This window comes from Schistocerca gregaria, chromosome 3 (genome assembly GCF_023897955.1).
Source record: "Schistocerca gregaria isolate iqSchGreg1 chromosome 3, iqSchGreg1.2, whole genome shotgun sequence".
NCBI lineage: Eukaryota > Metazoa > Arthropoda > Insecta > Orthoptera > Acrididae > Schistocerca > Schistocerca gregaria.
This window is the reverse complement of record NC_064922.1, coordinates 180,788-197,388: the sequence shown is the minus strand read 5'-3', so window position 1 is coordinate 197,388 and position 16,601 is coordinate 180,788. Positions and strand designations below refer to the sequence as shown.

General features: G+C 44.5%; 1 non-coding gene across 1 annotated transcript; it reads left to right on the top strand.

Moving 5' to 3' along the window:
- Positions 1-14,494: 14,494 nt before the first annotated feature.
- Trnaq-uug (transfer RNA glutamine (anticodon UUG)) lies at positions 14,495-14,567 on the top strand. Its single transcript has one exon. It is a non-coding gene; the product is annotated as a tRNA-Gln (tRNA).
- The last annotated feature ends 2,034 nt before the right edge of the window (positions 14,568-16,601 follow it).

Genomic DNA, 16,601 nt, shown 5'->3' with positions numbered 1-16,601 from the left:
TGTTTTTCAGGTTCTGAAAAAGAAACATACCGTTTTAATGTAGCAATTGAGCAGTACAAAACCGTCTGAATGTTGCTGTTGACCATTCTGTGCTTGGAGATGGTCTTGAGCCTGAAACACACACAACAAGGTCGGTGTTAACTAGCGAAATGGTCGGCAGAGTGCCCTCACCGCGAGTTTTCACTGGCACTTGCACATGTAAAACAACGTCGGAAAGTAACTCGTTCGGCTTTTGTGTCACATCAAGTATGTGTGTTAATTTTGACGCCGCTAGCTCTGAAGATTGTCATGCAATTCCTTTAATTCTCAGAAATGATTATGAAATAAAAGTGAAGTACGTGACGAGTGTGACGTTAGGAAAACAATAGGCAGCATGGAGAGATTCTGTATGGGACCAACCAACCCAAACGAGTACTGTGTGATCTGCTACCCAGCAGGTATCCAACGAGGCAGCACGGCTAGCTCAGTCGGTAGAGCCTGAGACTGTTATTCACAGGGTCGTGGGGTCGAGCCCTACGCTCGGCGGAACGGAGTTTTTTTCCGCTGCAGATGTAAATTACCGATTTTCTGATTAACGTCATGTAACGGAAGTAGCAACTTTAAAACTTGCCTACGTCTCAATCAGTCGCAAGGAAACTGTATTTGAAGGTGAAGGTGATTTTGTAGACATGTGTGAAAGTCATGTTCTGAAGTGCAGGTGGTTTTGTTTGGAGAGAACATCGGCTACGTGTCAGATTTGTAGCCAAGCAGTAATGGGTCGCCACAGCTGCAAATATTAGTCGAAAATATGAAGTGTTGTCAGCTGAAGTCTGATGATTCAGACGACCGTACGGACGAAGTACGCAAAAGTTCCGGTAGGCCGCGCCTCTTTAGCTCAGTGATGTCTGTGCTCAGCGCTGTGGCTGGCTTGTTTACTTCTGCGGGGTAAGTCGCTCGCTAGCAGCGGTTATTCTTGCGTGTGAGTAATGATGTTGATGAATCAGTGATGACACAAGCTATGAGGATAGATACTTTGAAGTTAACTTTCGGTAATTCATTTGCTCGACCAACCTCTTTCGAAATCGAGGATTTAATCGAAGACGTGATGAAAATTGGAATCGATCAGATTATTGGTATACATTTGTCGATTTTGTCTAGCATAGTTTATATCAAGATGAGAGATGCCGATTTTTGTGACAAAATAGTTGACTCCTTCAGTTCCGGTTTGAAGTTTAAGCATATTGATGGCAATGTGGGTGTAGTTACTGTTTCCCACGCAGGGCTTGGACTTCGAACAATTCGCATTTTTGAACTACCCTTTGAGGTACCAGCCGATCAGATAAATGTTGCGATATCGCCATGTGGCAAAGTTTTGAGTAACTTTGCTGAACGTTGGTCTCCGGCTCATAAATATCCGGTGTTGAATGGCGTCAGGCAGCTTAAAGTAGACTTGCAACGACATTTTCCGTCGTACGTCACGGTTTGTGGGTACCGTGCAGTCGTAATGTATGATGGCCAACCTAGGACATGTGCTAGATGTTTACAGCGTCGTGTAGTTCAACTTCCAACCGGAGAGAGTGTTCGCCCTCCCGCAATGTCAACATTACCGGCATCGTACGTGTCGGTTGCTCACGGTGAGCCGGCAATACAACCGATTCGTGATCCACCTGCCGGACCCAGTCTCGCAGTTAATGTAGCATCACCGGACACTCCAGTCACGTCCGGGATGGCTGTTTCTGAAACCCATGACACTAACAGGACCAGTGATATGGTGGTAGAACAACCCATACAGGGTGCTGAGTTAACGGAGATGTCCCTGGCTCCTGCTACCATGTCCGAACAAGTGACTGAAACGATGCCGAACTCTGACGCAGTAATACGCGGTAATAGATCTCCGAAGAAAAATAAAAAAACGAAGGATGGCTCATCAAGGTGCGGAAGATACAGCACCGAGCTTGCGCGGAAAGGCAAAATTAATCGGCCAGAATTTAAAAGAAGGACCAGCTGACGCTGTCGCCTCGACTTCGCGCTCACGTAACGCACCACGATCTGACAACACCGTGTCGGAGCCGCCCGCGACGTCCGACAGCAGAGAAGATGAGATGCCGATTCAGAACACTGAGCCACCGCATACGAATCCACCGTTTCCTGAACCAGTAGGCACCCTTTCCTCTCCTAATTGGGCAGACGAGTGTGAAACGAATAAAGATGATGTAGAGATGCAGGAGGATTCAACACCCGCGACTGGCTCCTTGCCCCCTCTCTCAGTAGTTGATGGAAGCAAAGTCCACGTTGCCATGGCTACTCAAACGACCGAAACTGTCAGCGCCTCCAATTGACAGCTAGCTGACGTATCCTAACGTCTACTCCTTTCGTACTGAACATCAATGACCACCTTGCAGGCCTACAAGATCATGACTCTCAATATCAGTAAGATACGTAGCGATTTGAATCTGAAAATCTTACAAGACTTGTTATACGCAGCTGACATAGATACAGCAATGCTTCAGGAAGTGAGTGATATCGAGTTAGACCACATAGCCGGGTATAACGCGTTCATAAACCCTGGCAACGGTTTCGAACTTGGAACAGCATTACTCTTAAAAGAAGGGATCATTGCCAATTGTGAGGCAAAACTTGTGACCGGCAGAGGGATAGCAGTAACTGTCATTAACATCAGACTGATTAATATTTACGCACCTTCTGGGTCCAGTAATAGGCAACGCCGTGCAGAATTTTTCCGCCACGAGATCCTTCCCCTCTTCGGGACCAACTACACTGATGTCATTTTTGGCGGAGATTTCAATTGTGTGCTTAGTCAAATAGATCAAACTCCGCACTTTGATCGGTGTGTTGAATTAGAACAGATCATTCAAGAACTCCGCTTAACTGACACCTGGACGTCTACGCACGGAATGGCAGTGGGTTTTACACATTTTACCAGTCATTCGGCAAGTAGGTTAGATAGAATTTACATATCGTGTAATTTAAAGCAACACCTGCTACAGACCGAAATATGGCCTACTGTATTTTCCGACCATGCTGCCTATATCTGTTCCGTCAACATGAAACAACAGGAAACCTACCGGAGTCGAGGGTTATGGAAGTTCAACATTGCACATTTGCAAGATACTGAATGTTGAGAAGCCTTCCTGTCCACTTGGACGGTCTGTGAACGTAAATTCAATTCCTACAACTCCGCGATCGAGTGGTGGCTCCAATGCGCCAAACCTCAAATTAGGAAAACTTTAATGATTTACTCCCGTCAGAAAAATCAGTGGCACAAACGGACGATGGAATTTTATTTTCAGTGTCTTCGGGAGTTACATAAATTTGACGCGACCGATATCCGCAATTTTGCACAGATCAAAAGAATTCAGGCAAAAATTTTAACGCTGCAACGGAAACAGTTGGAAAGTTTTCAAGTTCGTGCGCGAGTTCCTACGACGGTGCAAGAAGAAGAGGCTGCCATGTATCACATGTTACGTGAAAGTCGACGAGGCCGTCGGAAAATCCTTACACAGATCCGAACCAGCACCGGTGCCATAGTTACTAAACAAAGTGCAATCTTGAGTGCGATTGAAGAGTACTATCGAGACCTGATGTCCAATAAAATAACAGATGATACCGTGTTTGTGGATTTTAAGACAAATTTATCACGGAGACTCGGCCCCACAGAGGCTAATCAGCTTATTACAGAGGTGACAGAAGATGAATTAACAGACATTATCCTACGGAGTCCGAAAAATAAATCTCCAGGTTCGGACGGCCTACCTGCAGAAGTATATCAAACCTTCTGGCCGCAGATGAAATCGAAGCTACTTGCCATATGTAACGAACTCATGAACCCATGTAACGTTATTCCGCAGGAATTTCGACAGGGAATTGTTGTTTTACTGCCCAAGAACCCGTGCAGTGACAACCCAACAAACTTGAGACCTCTCACGTTGTTAAATAGTGATTATAAACTATTCGCCCGTGTCCTCAGCCAACGGCTCAAAATGTCATGTCCACAATCACAGGACAGTATCAAACGAGTGTTGGTAGAAATAGATCTATTTACCACACGCTCACGGATTACAGAGTTGTGATAGCCGTAGCGGAGGCCTGCAAATTAAAATGCGCCCTCTTAATGATAGACTTTGAAAAAGCATTCGACAGAGTGAGCCACCGATTCCTTTTCCACGTCATGCGAGAATTGGGATTTCCGCACCAGTTCACGCAAGTAATCGACAATATGATCCGTAATAGTACTTCGCGAATCCAAATTAATGGTCGCCTCAGTGGTGCGATTGATATCGCGTGTTCGGTGAGGCAAGGCTGTCCGATGTCGATGGCTCTCTTTGCCATCGCCATAGAACCTCTGCTTGCTACGCTAACTGAACGTTTGCAGGGATTGGAAATCAATAGACAGAAGATTGTGTGCCGTGCGTACGCAGATGATGTCGGCTTTCTTGTCGTGAACGCGCAAGAAGTGAGGACCTCACTTGAAATACTTCAACGATATGCGGTGGCATCAGGGGCGAAGGTGAACTGGCAAAAATCTGGAATCATGAATGTCGGACGGGGAATATATTTCCCCAACCATGCCCGATTACGAGAACTTACCAGTATACAGTGCTTAGGACTTGAGTTTCGCCGGAAGATACAGAATACCATTGCTGTAAATTATAGAGATTTTTTCACAAGGTCAGGGCATGTGTACAACAGCATAGTATTAGGCAACTGAATGCTCTCCAAAAAGTTGAACTGGTCAACACCTATATCGTCTCGAAGATCAACTATGTAGCCAAAGTGTTGCCTCTTCCCAGTGGCATTGCGAATAGAATGCTGTCCACTCTTGGCCATTTCGTGACCAGAGGCAATATCTTCAAAGTTAAATTTGTTACGTTGACGCTCCCTACTCGGAAGGGCGGATTAAACCTCACTGATGTTTATAAGAAGGCACAGGCGCTCTATCTAAGCAGTATGTATAAGGTGTGGACAAAATCTCCTCATTGTCTCACTGCTCACCTGCTCAACGAAATATCACCAGCGGACCTCAACCCCCCGATTGATGTACATCATATTCCACACAACCTTTACCATTTAAAATACTTCCTTTTGGAATATAGTTATGCTCGACAAAGAATTCCGGAGAAGGAAATAACGGTGGTGAAGCAATTGTATAAGACTTTGATACAGTCCACGTCCCGGAATACCATCGAAGAGAAATATCCAGCTCACAATTGGCGGGTCATTTGGGATAATATTCATTCACGACATTTACCGTCTCACGTGCGAGCGTCTTGGTATCTAACGGTGAACCGTAAAACAGCAACCAATGCCAGGCTCCATTCCATTCATCTGGCCGATTCACCCTTATGCAACATATGCCGGGTACAAGATAGCGAGGAACACAGATTTGTCTGCGAAACAGTGCGAGATGTTTGGACGCTCATCAGACAGTTGTTGGCAAGCATCACTAGAACATGCCCTGCCACCATAACGCCAGCCGACTTCCTCACTCCGGAGGTGGTGCCTTACCCGCAGACCAAACGAAATTCAGTAAACTGGCTTAAAGGCCACACAGTTTACTATCTTTTCAATGTGAACGAAACGAGTAAAGAAGACTTTCTTCTGTATTTAATGATACAGCACCATCGACTGCAGAAGACTAACAGCTACAAAGCTAATTTTGCAAACTTTTTAAGCCACACAATCATTTCACAGCCAATATAGGATGGAGTGCTTACAGCCATTTTCCGACATGGTGGATTCCACTCTCCTATCGGCCGCCCAGAGTGAAGACAAAAGACGTTAGTGCGGGGACGACTTTACGAGTGTGTCATCTTGATAATTCGTCGGATTCAGAAAATAACAGCTCGTTTGATGTAGCGCGTTACGTCTCATTGGCGGATGCCTTCCACGAAACTGTATTTCCTAGTTTTTTTTTTATTAGAACAGAAGATACGATAGAGAGAACAACAGTAGAAGAATTTTAATTTATTTTGTTCATCAATTATTAACATTGATTGAGGAGCGAGATGCAATCATGCGGTGCAAAATGCACGGATTTCCCTACTCTCCTGCATAAATATGAAATGGACATAATTAATTCACACTGCGTTTGGAAGCACCATTTCGTCTTCGGATTATTTTCTGTTTTTCTGTTACCGGCGGCGGAGTCAAGCCCCAGTTTTTTCTTTATTTCGCAGTAGAGGTAGGGTGACATGGTGACAGTTATGGTGGGAGACATTGTGGCCAGGCCTCGGATTGCACGACCACTGCCCACTTTGCCTCTCCCTGATTGTTTACCGCATTTTACTAAACAGAAGAAAAAAAATGGATCAGAAAAAAAATTAAAAAAAAAAGAAAAAAAATGTGGCTACGATACCGGGCTCTCACCCAGGAAGCCCGGGTTCGATTCCCGGTACCGGAAGTGCTCGTTTAAAAAAAAAATAAAATAAAAAAGGGGTAGAGCACTGGTATAGTAAACCAGGGGTCGTTGTTATCTAAAAAAAATTGGTTAAGGTGTAAAAGAAATGGAAAAAATATGGAAAAAAATGGATAAGGCCTCGGACTTCGGATCCGAAGATTACAGGTAAAAAAAGAAAAAAAAGAAAAAAGTGGTAGAGCACTGGTCTAGTAAACCAGGAGTCGTGAGTTCCATCCTCACAGGAGGAAGACGAATTTTGGAAATGAGTTGCGCGTCATGGCCGTATAGCAAACAGTATCTGTGATGACGAACAATTAGCGAGAGGCGTTTTATTAAGAATTACTCTCAGATGTGATTAAGGCGAATGGCGCAGATAAAGCATTTGCCAAAGCGGTACGGCATAAGGTGGGACGAGGCAGTCTGAATTACATTTTATAGATGAATTTCTCACAAATCTCTGAGCCCCTCGCGGTCGTCGTCGTCGTCGTCGTCGTCGTCGCCGCCGCCGCCACCGCCTCTGCAGAAGTAGCAAATGGCCATCGTAGCAAATGCTTCGAGGGACATCCTGCCATCGATTCCGAATGCGCAAAGTGTGTGGTCTTGTTTTCCTGTCTATGTTTGGTCGGTCTCGTAAGAGGTTGAATGTAACGAATGGGTGGGAAAGAGTAAGGGGCAGCGGCTGTGTGGAACGAAAACACAATTCCTGAGGGGCGTGAGCGTTTCGAGATGAGTCGTATATAAGTTATACTTGGTCGTTAGTGACCGTGTTGCCTAATGGATAAGGCGTCGGACTTCGGATCCGAAGATTGCAGGTTCGAATCCTGTCACGCTCGTGTTTTTCCAGTTCTGAAAAAGAAACATACCGTTTTAATGTAGCAATTGTGCAGTACGAAACCGTCTGAATGTTGCTGTTGACCATTTTGTGCTTGGAGATGGTCTTGAGCTTGAAACACACACAACAAGACCGGTGTTAACTAGCGAAATGGTCGGCAGAGTGCCCTCACCGCGAGGTTTGACTGGCACTTGCACATCTAAAACAACGTCGGAAAGTAACTCGTTCGGCTTTTGAGTCACGTCAAGTATGTGTGTTAATTTTGACGCCGCTAGCTCTGCAGATTGTCGTGCAATTCCTTTACCTCTCAAAAACGATTATGAAATAAAAGTGAAGTACGTGACGAGTGTGACGTTAGGAAAACATTAGGCAGCATGGAGAGATTCTGTAAGGGGACCAACCAACCCAAACGAGTACAGTGTGATCTGCTACCCAGCAGGTATCCAACGAGGCAGCACGGCTAGCTCAGTCGGTAGAGAATGAGGCTGTTAATCATAGGGTCGTGGGTTCGAGCCCTACGCTGGGCGGAACGGAGTTTCTTTCCGCTGCAGATGTAAATTACCGATTTTCTGATTAACGTGATGTAATGGAAGTAGCAACTTTAAAATTTGCCTACGTCTCAATCAGTCGCAAGAAAACTGTATTTGAAGGTGAAGGTGATTTTGTAGATATGTGTGAAAGTCATGTTCTGAAGTGCAGGTGGTTTTGTTTGGAGAGAACACGGCTACGTGTCAGATGTGTAGCCAAGCAGTAATGGGTCGCCATAGCTGCAAATATTAGTCGAAAATATGAAGTGTTGTCAGCTGAAGTCTGATGATTCAGACGACCGTACGCACGAAGAACGCAAAAGTTCCGCTAGGCCGCGCCTGTTTAGCTCAGTGGTAGAGCACTGATCTAGTAAACCAGGGCTCGTGAGTTCCATCCTCACAGGAGGAAGACGAATTTTGGGAATCAGTGGCGTTTATTCTGGCTCTATCTGCCGACGCGTACGGACGTGCCTCCTTTTGCTGCGTGTAGTCAGTGTTTCGCCAGTGTTTACTTTTGCGTTTCGGTGTTTTTGAGTTTTGTGATTTTATTCGTGTGTAACTTGTGATTCTTCTGCCTCCTGTGTGATCTGTTTTTTTGTTTTCTATCGACGATTATTTGTCGTTTGTGGAGTTTTCGGTAATTACCGGAATCTCCCCTTGATTACTGCATACCATGGCTACAACTGATAGGAAGAATACGCTGGTTTTTGCCTTTGCTAAGGAAACACGACGTGTTCAGCCGACTGCTCTGGAAATTCATGATTGGCTTGATCAGGTACTTGGCATAAATTCTGATAAGGTGCATACCACTCAGCTAGATACTGACAACTACTGTGTTTTCGTAAAGTTTTTGGATCCCGTTTCGGTCGATAAAATTATTGGAAAATTCGGGTATTATGTCGAATTTTTGCATAGAGACGGCACTACAAGTAAAGTGGCTATCAGGAGAGCTGATGCTCTTTATAGATCTGTGCGGGTGTTAAATTTACCTATCGAGATAGATAATGAGAAAATCAAGGTTGCCCTGTCTCAATATGGTGAGGTAAAGGATATAGTTAACGAACGTTGGTCGAAGCAATTTAAAATTCAGAGCTTCAATGGTATTCGTTCGGTAGAGATGGAAGTAAAGACGAATATCCCATCTCATATAACTGTTGACGGGCATAAAGCACACGTGATTTATACTGGTCAAACCCCTACGTGCCATATATGCAATGAATCGGGTCATTTAAGGCATGACTGTCCGCGTCGTGTCTTTGTACTAAAAACAAATTTAGTCCAACGCCGCAAGATGACCTTGAGCGAAGTTTTGGCAACCGATAACACAGCCAAACAGGGTGACGGTTCGGATCCTGTACCTAGTTCTGGAACTATTGCAGTTGATGGCAGTGATTTTCCACCCCTGGTAACACGCTTCAATTGTGATTCCTCTGCCCGTGAGTTAGACGTACTAACCAAGAAACGACCACTTGAACATACAGATGATCATTCTGATGATGACACCTCCCGACAATCTCCTGCTGTACGTAAACAGAAAGCTGGCGATGAAAATCTGCATGTGCCCCAAGACGGAATGCAAGTGGATTTAATTGCAGTTTCTGATACATCTCGCTCACTGCCAGAAAATGCAACGGCAGCTGCCGACAGCGAGAAAGTAGAAGTCCCCCAAGCAGTGACAACTTGCCCAGCTGAAAACAGCAATAATCAGCTGTTTACCGACGGGAACTTCGCGAAAGCGGTAGAACAACAACACCACGACACCGCAACAGCACAGCAACCGGCACCAGAGTGTAAACAAGAGAAAGTGTTTACTCCTGAACCGGAAAATAAGCAAACACCGTCGCAAGCATCAGAACAAACGAAGGTAGCATGTAAACAGCAGACAGTGTTTACAAACCAGGTCTCTCTAGACACTGCTGCTGAAGCGGCCGCGTCGAGTGTTGCCACAACAAAATCAGGTCAGGGTTTTCAGGGCGTCCACCTTACTGTTTCTCGCACCCAAGCCAAACAAAAAGCGGAAATGTCAGACGTAAAATCACAGAAAAAAATACGATATGAAATTGTCAGAGAAGGTGCTTCAGATGAGCCTCCTGACACACTCAATGTCGAACAGCCCCTCAGTACTAAGGTGCAGGATGACAATGGCAGACAAACTAACGTTTAGCGACCGTGTTACTAGGACTGCTACCAAGTTCTGAATGACTGTAGTTCTAAACCGGATCTCAGCACTCCAAAAGTACAACAGGTTTTTTTTTTGACCAACTTTGTCGGTGGCCAATAGCAAGTTAGAGATGCAAGCATACTCTATCACAACGATCAATATAAATAAAATTCGAACCTCATTAAAGCTAGCTGCTCTCAAGGAATTTTTGTATGACTCTGGAACCGATATCGCTTTGCTACAGGACGTTGTAACGTCGGAATTTGTAATACCAGGATACACCGCAATTGTTAACGTATCTTGTCAAACACATACAGGAACAGCGGTTCTGCTCAGGGAAGGGATTCCCGTATCTCATGTGGAGCGGTTGGAATCTGGAAGGGCAATTAGTATTAACGTTTTCGGTACCACATTGATTAACTTATACTCTCCCTCAGGAAATAGTAATAGACAGGACAGGGCAGCATTTTATAAAGAGGAACTTATATATTTATTACATCGAAACCGAAACAGTTTTATAATGGGCGGTGATTTTAACTGTGTGTTAAATCGTAAAGATCAACAACCACATTTTAACGGTTCTTTGGAACTTAAACGCCTAGTAACCGACCTAAAACTTAAGGACGCATGGGAACTAAAATATCCAACGAAGGTTGAATATACGTACATAACACAGACTTCGCGCAGTAGAATAGACAGATTTTATGTTTCCCAAAACTTGGAAAGATGTCTACTAAATTCAGAAATCGTACCTGTATATTTTAGTGACCACTGCAGTATGAAGGCGTGCATTAATTTAGCTCCACAGCCGATTGAGATTTTTAGGTACCAGTGGCATCTAAATGTCTCTCTCTTAAAAGAGCAAGGTTTGGCAGAAGCGGTATCGGATGCGTGGACCTTATGTCTGCGGTCGATCGAGAGGCACCCCACAGTATTTGACTGGTGGATTAAGGTTGCAAAGCCGAGACTGAGAAAAGTGTGTACCAGATACAGCACAGAAAGAGCGTGGGAGTTAAAAAACAGTATGGAATTTTATTACAGTTTGTTGCGGGACCTCTATGAACAGGCAAACGTGTCAACCATTAGATTACAAGACATCAGACACACCAAAGCGAAATTACTCGCCATTAAAAGACAACAGATGGGAGGTTTAAAACTGAAGTCCAAGGCGAAGTCGGTGGTAGATGATGAAACAACATCCTTATATCATCTGCTTCGGCATGCAAAGAATAGGCGACGCACTGTTATTAGTGAACTTAAAACCCCCAATGGGACAACACTGACGTCTCAGAAGGAGATTCTAAATGCAGTATACCAGTACTGCTATGCATTATATTCCTCCAGCCCACCTCACGAGGGGTCTCTGCAAGAGTTTCTCAGTGTTCTATCCCCACAATTGACAAGTTCTGAAAACGACGATATCCTTTCTGAAGTCAGTAACGAAGAGTTTCGTGAGACAATAACCAAGTCCCCGGTGAATAAATCTGCTGGACCAGACGGACTCCCTGTAGAATTTTACAGAAAGTTCTGGTTTTTAATTGGTGACACGTTTACATGCATTGTCAATGAGATTTTTACGAGCAGACGATACCTGCAGATTTTAAAGACAGCAAAATTGTACTTTTACCGAAAAACAAAGGGACGAAAAGTTAAACAATTACCGCCCTATTTCCCTTTTAAACACTGACTACAAAATAGTATGCAGGATTTTAAAAAAGAGACTCTCCCCTCTGACCGACAAATTAATTAGTCAACATCAGTCAAGTGCAGCAAATAGAAGTATTTTAATACGATTTCTGAATATAGAGACATCATCGCCTTAGCATCGGTTTCCAATATCAAATGTGCTTTACTTTTTATAGATTTTAATAAGGCTTTCGACTCGGTGAATCACCGCTTCCTATTTGAGGTACTGACAAAAATGGGACTCGTCCACAAAACAGTTAATGTTATAAAAAACGTTGCTACTGGTCTGAACGCTAAATTAGCTGTCAACGGTCAGCTGACGCGGCAAATTCAAATAAACCGCGGCATCCCACAGGGAAGTCCCTTATCTATGTTTTTGTTTGTTGTGTCGTTAGAGCCCTTTTTAAGAAGTGTTCATGAAAGGTTAAAGGGCATAACTATAACTGGCAGGAAAACTGTAGTGAGAGCCTATGCTGACGATGTTGGTGTCGTCATAAGAGGGCAAGATGATGTAATTCGACTAGGGGCCATTCTTCAAAACTACTGCAGCGCATCGGGTGCGACAACAAACGAAAATAAAAGTACAATCCTGGGAATGCGGGGTCTTGAACGGATACACATCGATCGGGCGAAGTCAGTTACCACCCACAAAACCCTGGGGACAATCCTGACGGTATGTCCAATGAGGATGACAGCCCTCAATTGGAAAGAGGTATTAACAAAGATTCAAGGGGGACTTACTGAGAACTCACAACGACTTATGAACCAAGTTCAGAGGGTCAGGTTCATAAACTTATGCATTCTCTCAAAGGCATTTTATATGGAACAAGTTTTTCCCTTGCCGAAGTTGATAGCTCAGAAAATAATGTCGAGGGTTGCAAATTTCTTATGGAAGGAGGAAATCTTCAGGGTTAACCTAAGAACTGCGACTTTACATCCTAGAAATGGAGGCCTCGGACTGGGGGACATACGCAATAAAGCATCTGCGCTTTTCATAAAAAGGTCTTTAAACATATTTCACGCCAACCCCGGCAGTATTACTACACAATTGTTTAAATGTGTCCAACCAGAAAGCCTTCAACCACCGGCAGACGTACAAAAAATTAACCCCCGCCTGCGATACGTTAGGCTCTTGTACACAGAATTGAGCTATGTTAACGAGAAACTCAGAACTTCACTGCAAATTACAGCCAGAGATATCATGAGACAAAGACAACAATATGAAGGACAAAATAAAATTGCCACGAAATATATGAGTCACAACTGGGATGCAATTTGGGAGAATATTAGTTTTAACGGGCTCAATTCACATGTGATAACGGCATGGTACAAAGCCGTCAATAATATTGTCAGCACCAACGAGCGGCTTTATAAAATTGAGAAAGCTGAAACCCCCTTATGTCAGAAATGTAAACTAGTTGACACTGTGATTCATAGATTTACGTGTGCTGGAAATCTCAACAATTGGCATTGGCTCAGGAAAAGTCTTGCACTACTGCAACGAACGTCACCCAATTCCATTACTCCTATGGTGCTTTTCAGACCTGAAACTAAGTATTACCCCAAAACCAAAAATAATGCATTACATTGGTTAATGGGACAGTTTGTCCATTACATTATCAATAAAATAGGTGGTGACGACGAAACGGAGTTCAAGCTTTTTATGCAAATGGAGTACAGCAACATTAAGCAATATGCAGACCACAGGAAAATGTATGGAAACATGCTGATCATTTTATTCGAACGAATAGGTGTTGGTTAAAGCGCACAGTCAAACACTAAATCTACTATTATAGGAGTACTGCAGAAGAGAAGTATGAATCTACGTTCAAGATGAAGGAAATGCCTCCTCTTTTATCCATTTATGTTACGTCTGCAACCCAATAAGTGTCTCATAAATGCTCGATGTATATTCCAATATAATCACATGATTAGTACTCGAATGTCTGTTGACAGAAAACTCGAATGACGGCTTTGCAATGGGATCTCACCCCCAGATGTCGTACAACAAGTGCTCCTTACCACAATAAAGAAAGCAGGCGAAAAATATACACGACTATACCCGCTTTTCTATAACAATTAAAATGCACTGAAGGAGCCATTCGGTAGGAGTGATGGTGGGGGCATCGTGGCCAGGCCTCGAGTTCTTTGACCCCTGCCCTCTTTGTCCCCGTCATGCGCCTACTGATATGCATCCTTATAAAAAACAATAAAAAGCGGTCCAAGGCGCCAGACTAAAAAATAAAAAAAATGGATCAGGCGTCGGACTTCGGATCTGAAGATTACAGGTTCGAATGCTGTCACGATATATATATATATATATAAAAAGTGGTAGAGCACTGGTCTAGTAAACCAGGAGTCGTGAGTTCCATCCTCACAGGAGGAAAACGAATTTTGGAAATCAGTTGCGCGTCATGGCCGTATAGCAAACAGTATCTGTGATGACGAACAATTAGCGAGAGGCGTTTTATTAAGAATTACTCTCAGATGTGATTAAGGCGAATGGCGCAGATAAAGCATTTGCCAAAGCGGTACGGCATAAGGAGGGACGAGGCAGTCTGAATTACATTTTATAGATGTATTTCTCACAAATCTCTGAGCCTCTCGCGGTCGTCGTCGTCGTACGTCGTCGCCGCCGCAGCCGTTTCTGCAGAAGTTTCAAATGCCCATCGTAGCAAATGCGGCGAGGGACACCCTGCCTTCGATTCCGAATGCACAAAGTGTGTGGTCTTGTTTGCCAGTCTATATTTGGTCGGTCTCGTAAGAGGTTGAATGTAACGAATGGGTGGGATAGAGCAAGGGGCAGCGGCTGTGTGGAACGAAAACACAATTCCTCAGGGGGTGTGAGCGTTTCGAGATGAGTCGTATATAAGTTATACTTGGTCGTCAGTGACCGTGTGGCCTAATAGATAAGGCGTTGGACTTTGGATCCGAAGATTGCAGGTTCGAATCCTGTCACAGTCGTGTTTTTCCAGTTCTGAAAAAGAAACATACCGTTTTAATGTAGCAATTGAGCAGTACGAAACCGTCTGAATGTTGCTGTTGACCATTTTCTGCTTGGAGATGGTCTTGAGCTTGAAACACACACAACAAGACCGGTGTTAACTAGCGAAATGGTCGGCAGAGTGCCGTCACCGCGAGTTTTGACTGGCACTTGCACATCTATAACAACGTCGGAAAGTAACTCGTTCAGCTTTTGAGTCACATCAAGTATGTGTGTTAATTTTGACGCTGCTAGCTCTGCAGATTGTCATGCAACTCCTTTACCTCTCAGAAATGATTATGAAATAAAAGTGAAGTACGTGACGAGTGTGACGTTAGGAAAACATTAGGCAGCGTGGAGGGATTCTGTATGGGAGCAACCAACCCAAACGAGTAGTGTGTGATCTGCTACCCAGCAGGTATCCATCGAGTTATCACGGCTAGCACAGTCGGTAGAGCATGAGACCATTAATCATAGGGTCGTGGTTTCGAGCCCTACGCTGGGCGGAACGAAATTTTTTTCCGCTGCAGATGTAAATTACCGTTTTTCTCATTAACGTGATGTAATGGAAATAGCAACTTTAAAATTTGCCTACGTCTCCATCAGTCGCTAGAAACTGTATTTGAAGGTGAAGGTGATTTTGTAGACATGTGTGAAAGTCATGTTGTGAAGTGCAAGTGGTTTTGTTTGGAGAGAACATCGGCTACGTGTCAGATGTGTAGCCAAGCAGTAATGGGTCGCCATAGCTGCAAATATTAGTTGAAAATATGAAGTGTTGTCAGCTGAAGTCTGATGATTCAGACGACCGTACGGACGCAGTACACAAAATTGCCGCTAGGACGCGCCTCTTTAGCTCAGTGCGTCAGCCAGCGGCTGCGCTGGAGGTCGGACGTGCCGTGCTGTGTGCTGTGCTGCGTTAGCTCCGCGTGGTAAGTCTATGCTCTTGCTGCAACGCGTCGCTGTCTATAGTATTTGTGTAGACATGAAAAAGAATTAAGAGATGTCGCAACCGCAAGGAAAAGATACTTTGAAATTCACGTTTGATCGCAACTTTGTCCGACCGAGGTCATTTGATGTTGAACAGTAGTTAGAGGATGATGTTAAAATAGGACTTGATGATATTATCGGCATACATTTCTCGATTATGAACAGTGTGGTTTTCGTGAAACTTGCCAGTCCAGAATTGTGTGAAAGGATAGTTCGATCTTGTGGTGGCATTCTGAAATTTAAACATGCTGACGGAAATGTTGGGGAGGTTACCGTTGCCCATGCTGGTCTAGGTATTCGGACCGTACGAGTCTTTGAACTTCCCTTTGAAATTACAAGTGACCAGATAAATGCTGTTATTGCTCCATACGGGAAAGTTTTGAGTAATATTGCCGAACGGTGGTCTGCTGCACACAAATTCCCTGTTTTGAATGGTGTGCGCTAATTAAAAGTCGAATTGCAGAAGCACATTCCGTCGTTTATAAACGTCTGCGGATATAGAGCTGTTGTGATGTATGATGACCAACCGAAAACGTGTGCTGTCTGCAATTTACCAGGCCACGTTCGTGCAGAATGTGTTCAAAGGCGAGTGGCGCAACTGCCTGCTGGCGATGCCGTCAGGCCCCCTGCTATGTCAACGCTGCCCGTGACATAAGTCGCCGTAGCGCGCGGTTTTGCAAGTGCCACTACGCCCCCCGAAGTTACTACGAATACCGACCCACAAGCGACCGACCAACCGACCGACTCATGTGTAGCATCTGTAGACACTCAACCCTCCTGCGAAGACATATCTGCTCCTGCCCTTGTCGCCGTGGAATCGCCCAATGAGGCAATGGATACGGACGCGACCTCAGTCGCTTCGGGTAGTGCTCCTCTGCATCCTGGAGCTTCTTTAGGAGGTATCAAAAGCGTATCAGGTGCACAGAAAACGGACTCGCAACCAGCCGTTTCTAGTGGTGCTCCTCCGAATCCTGCAGCTGCCTTAGGCACTGACCACAGCCCGTCAAGTGCAATGAAATCAGACCTGG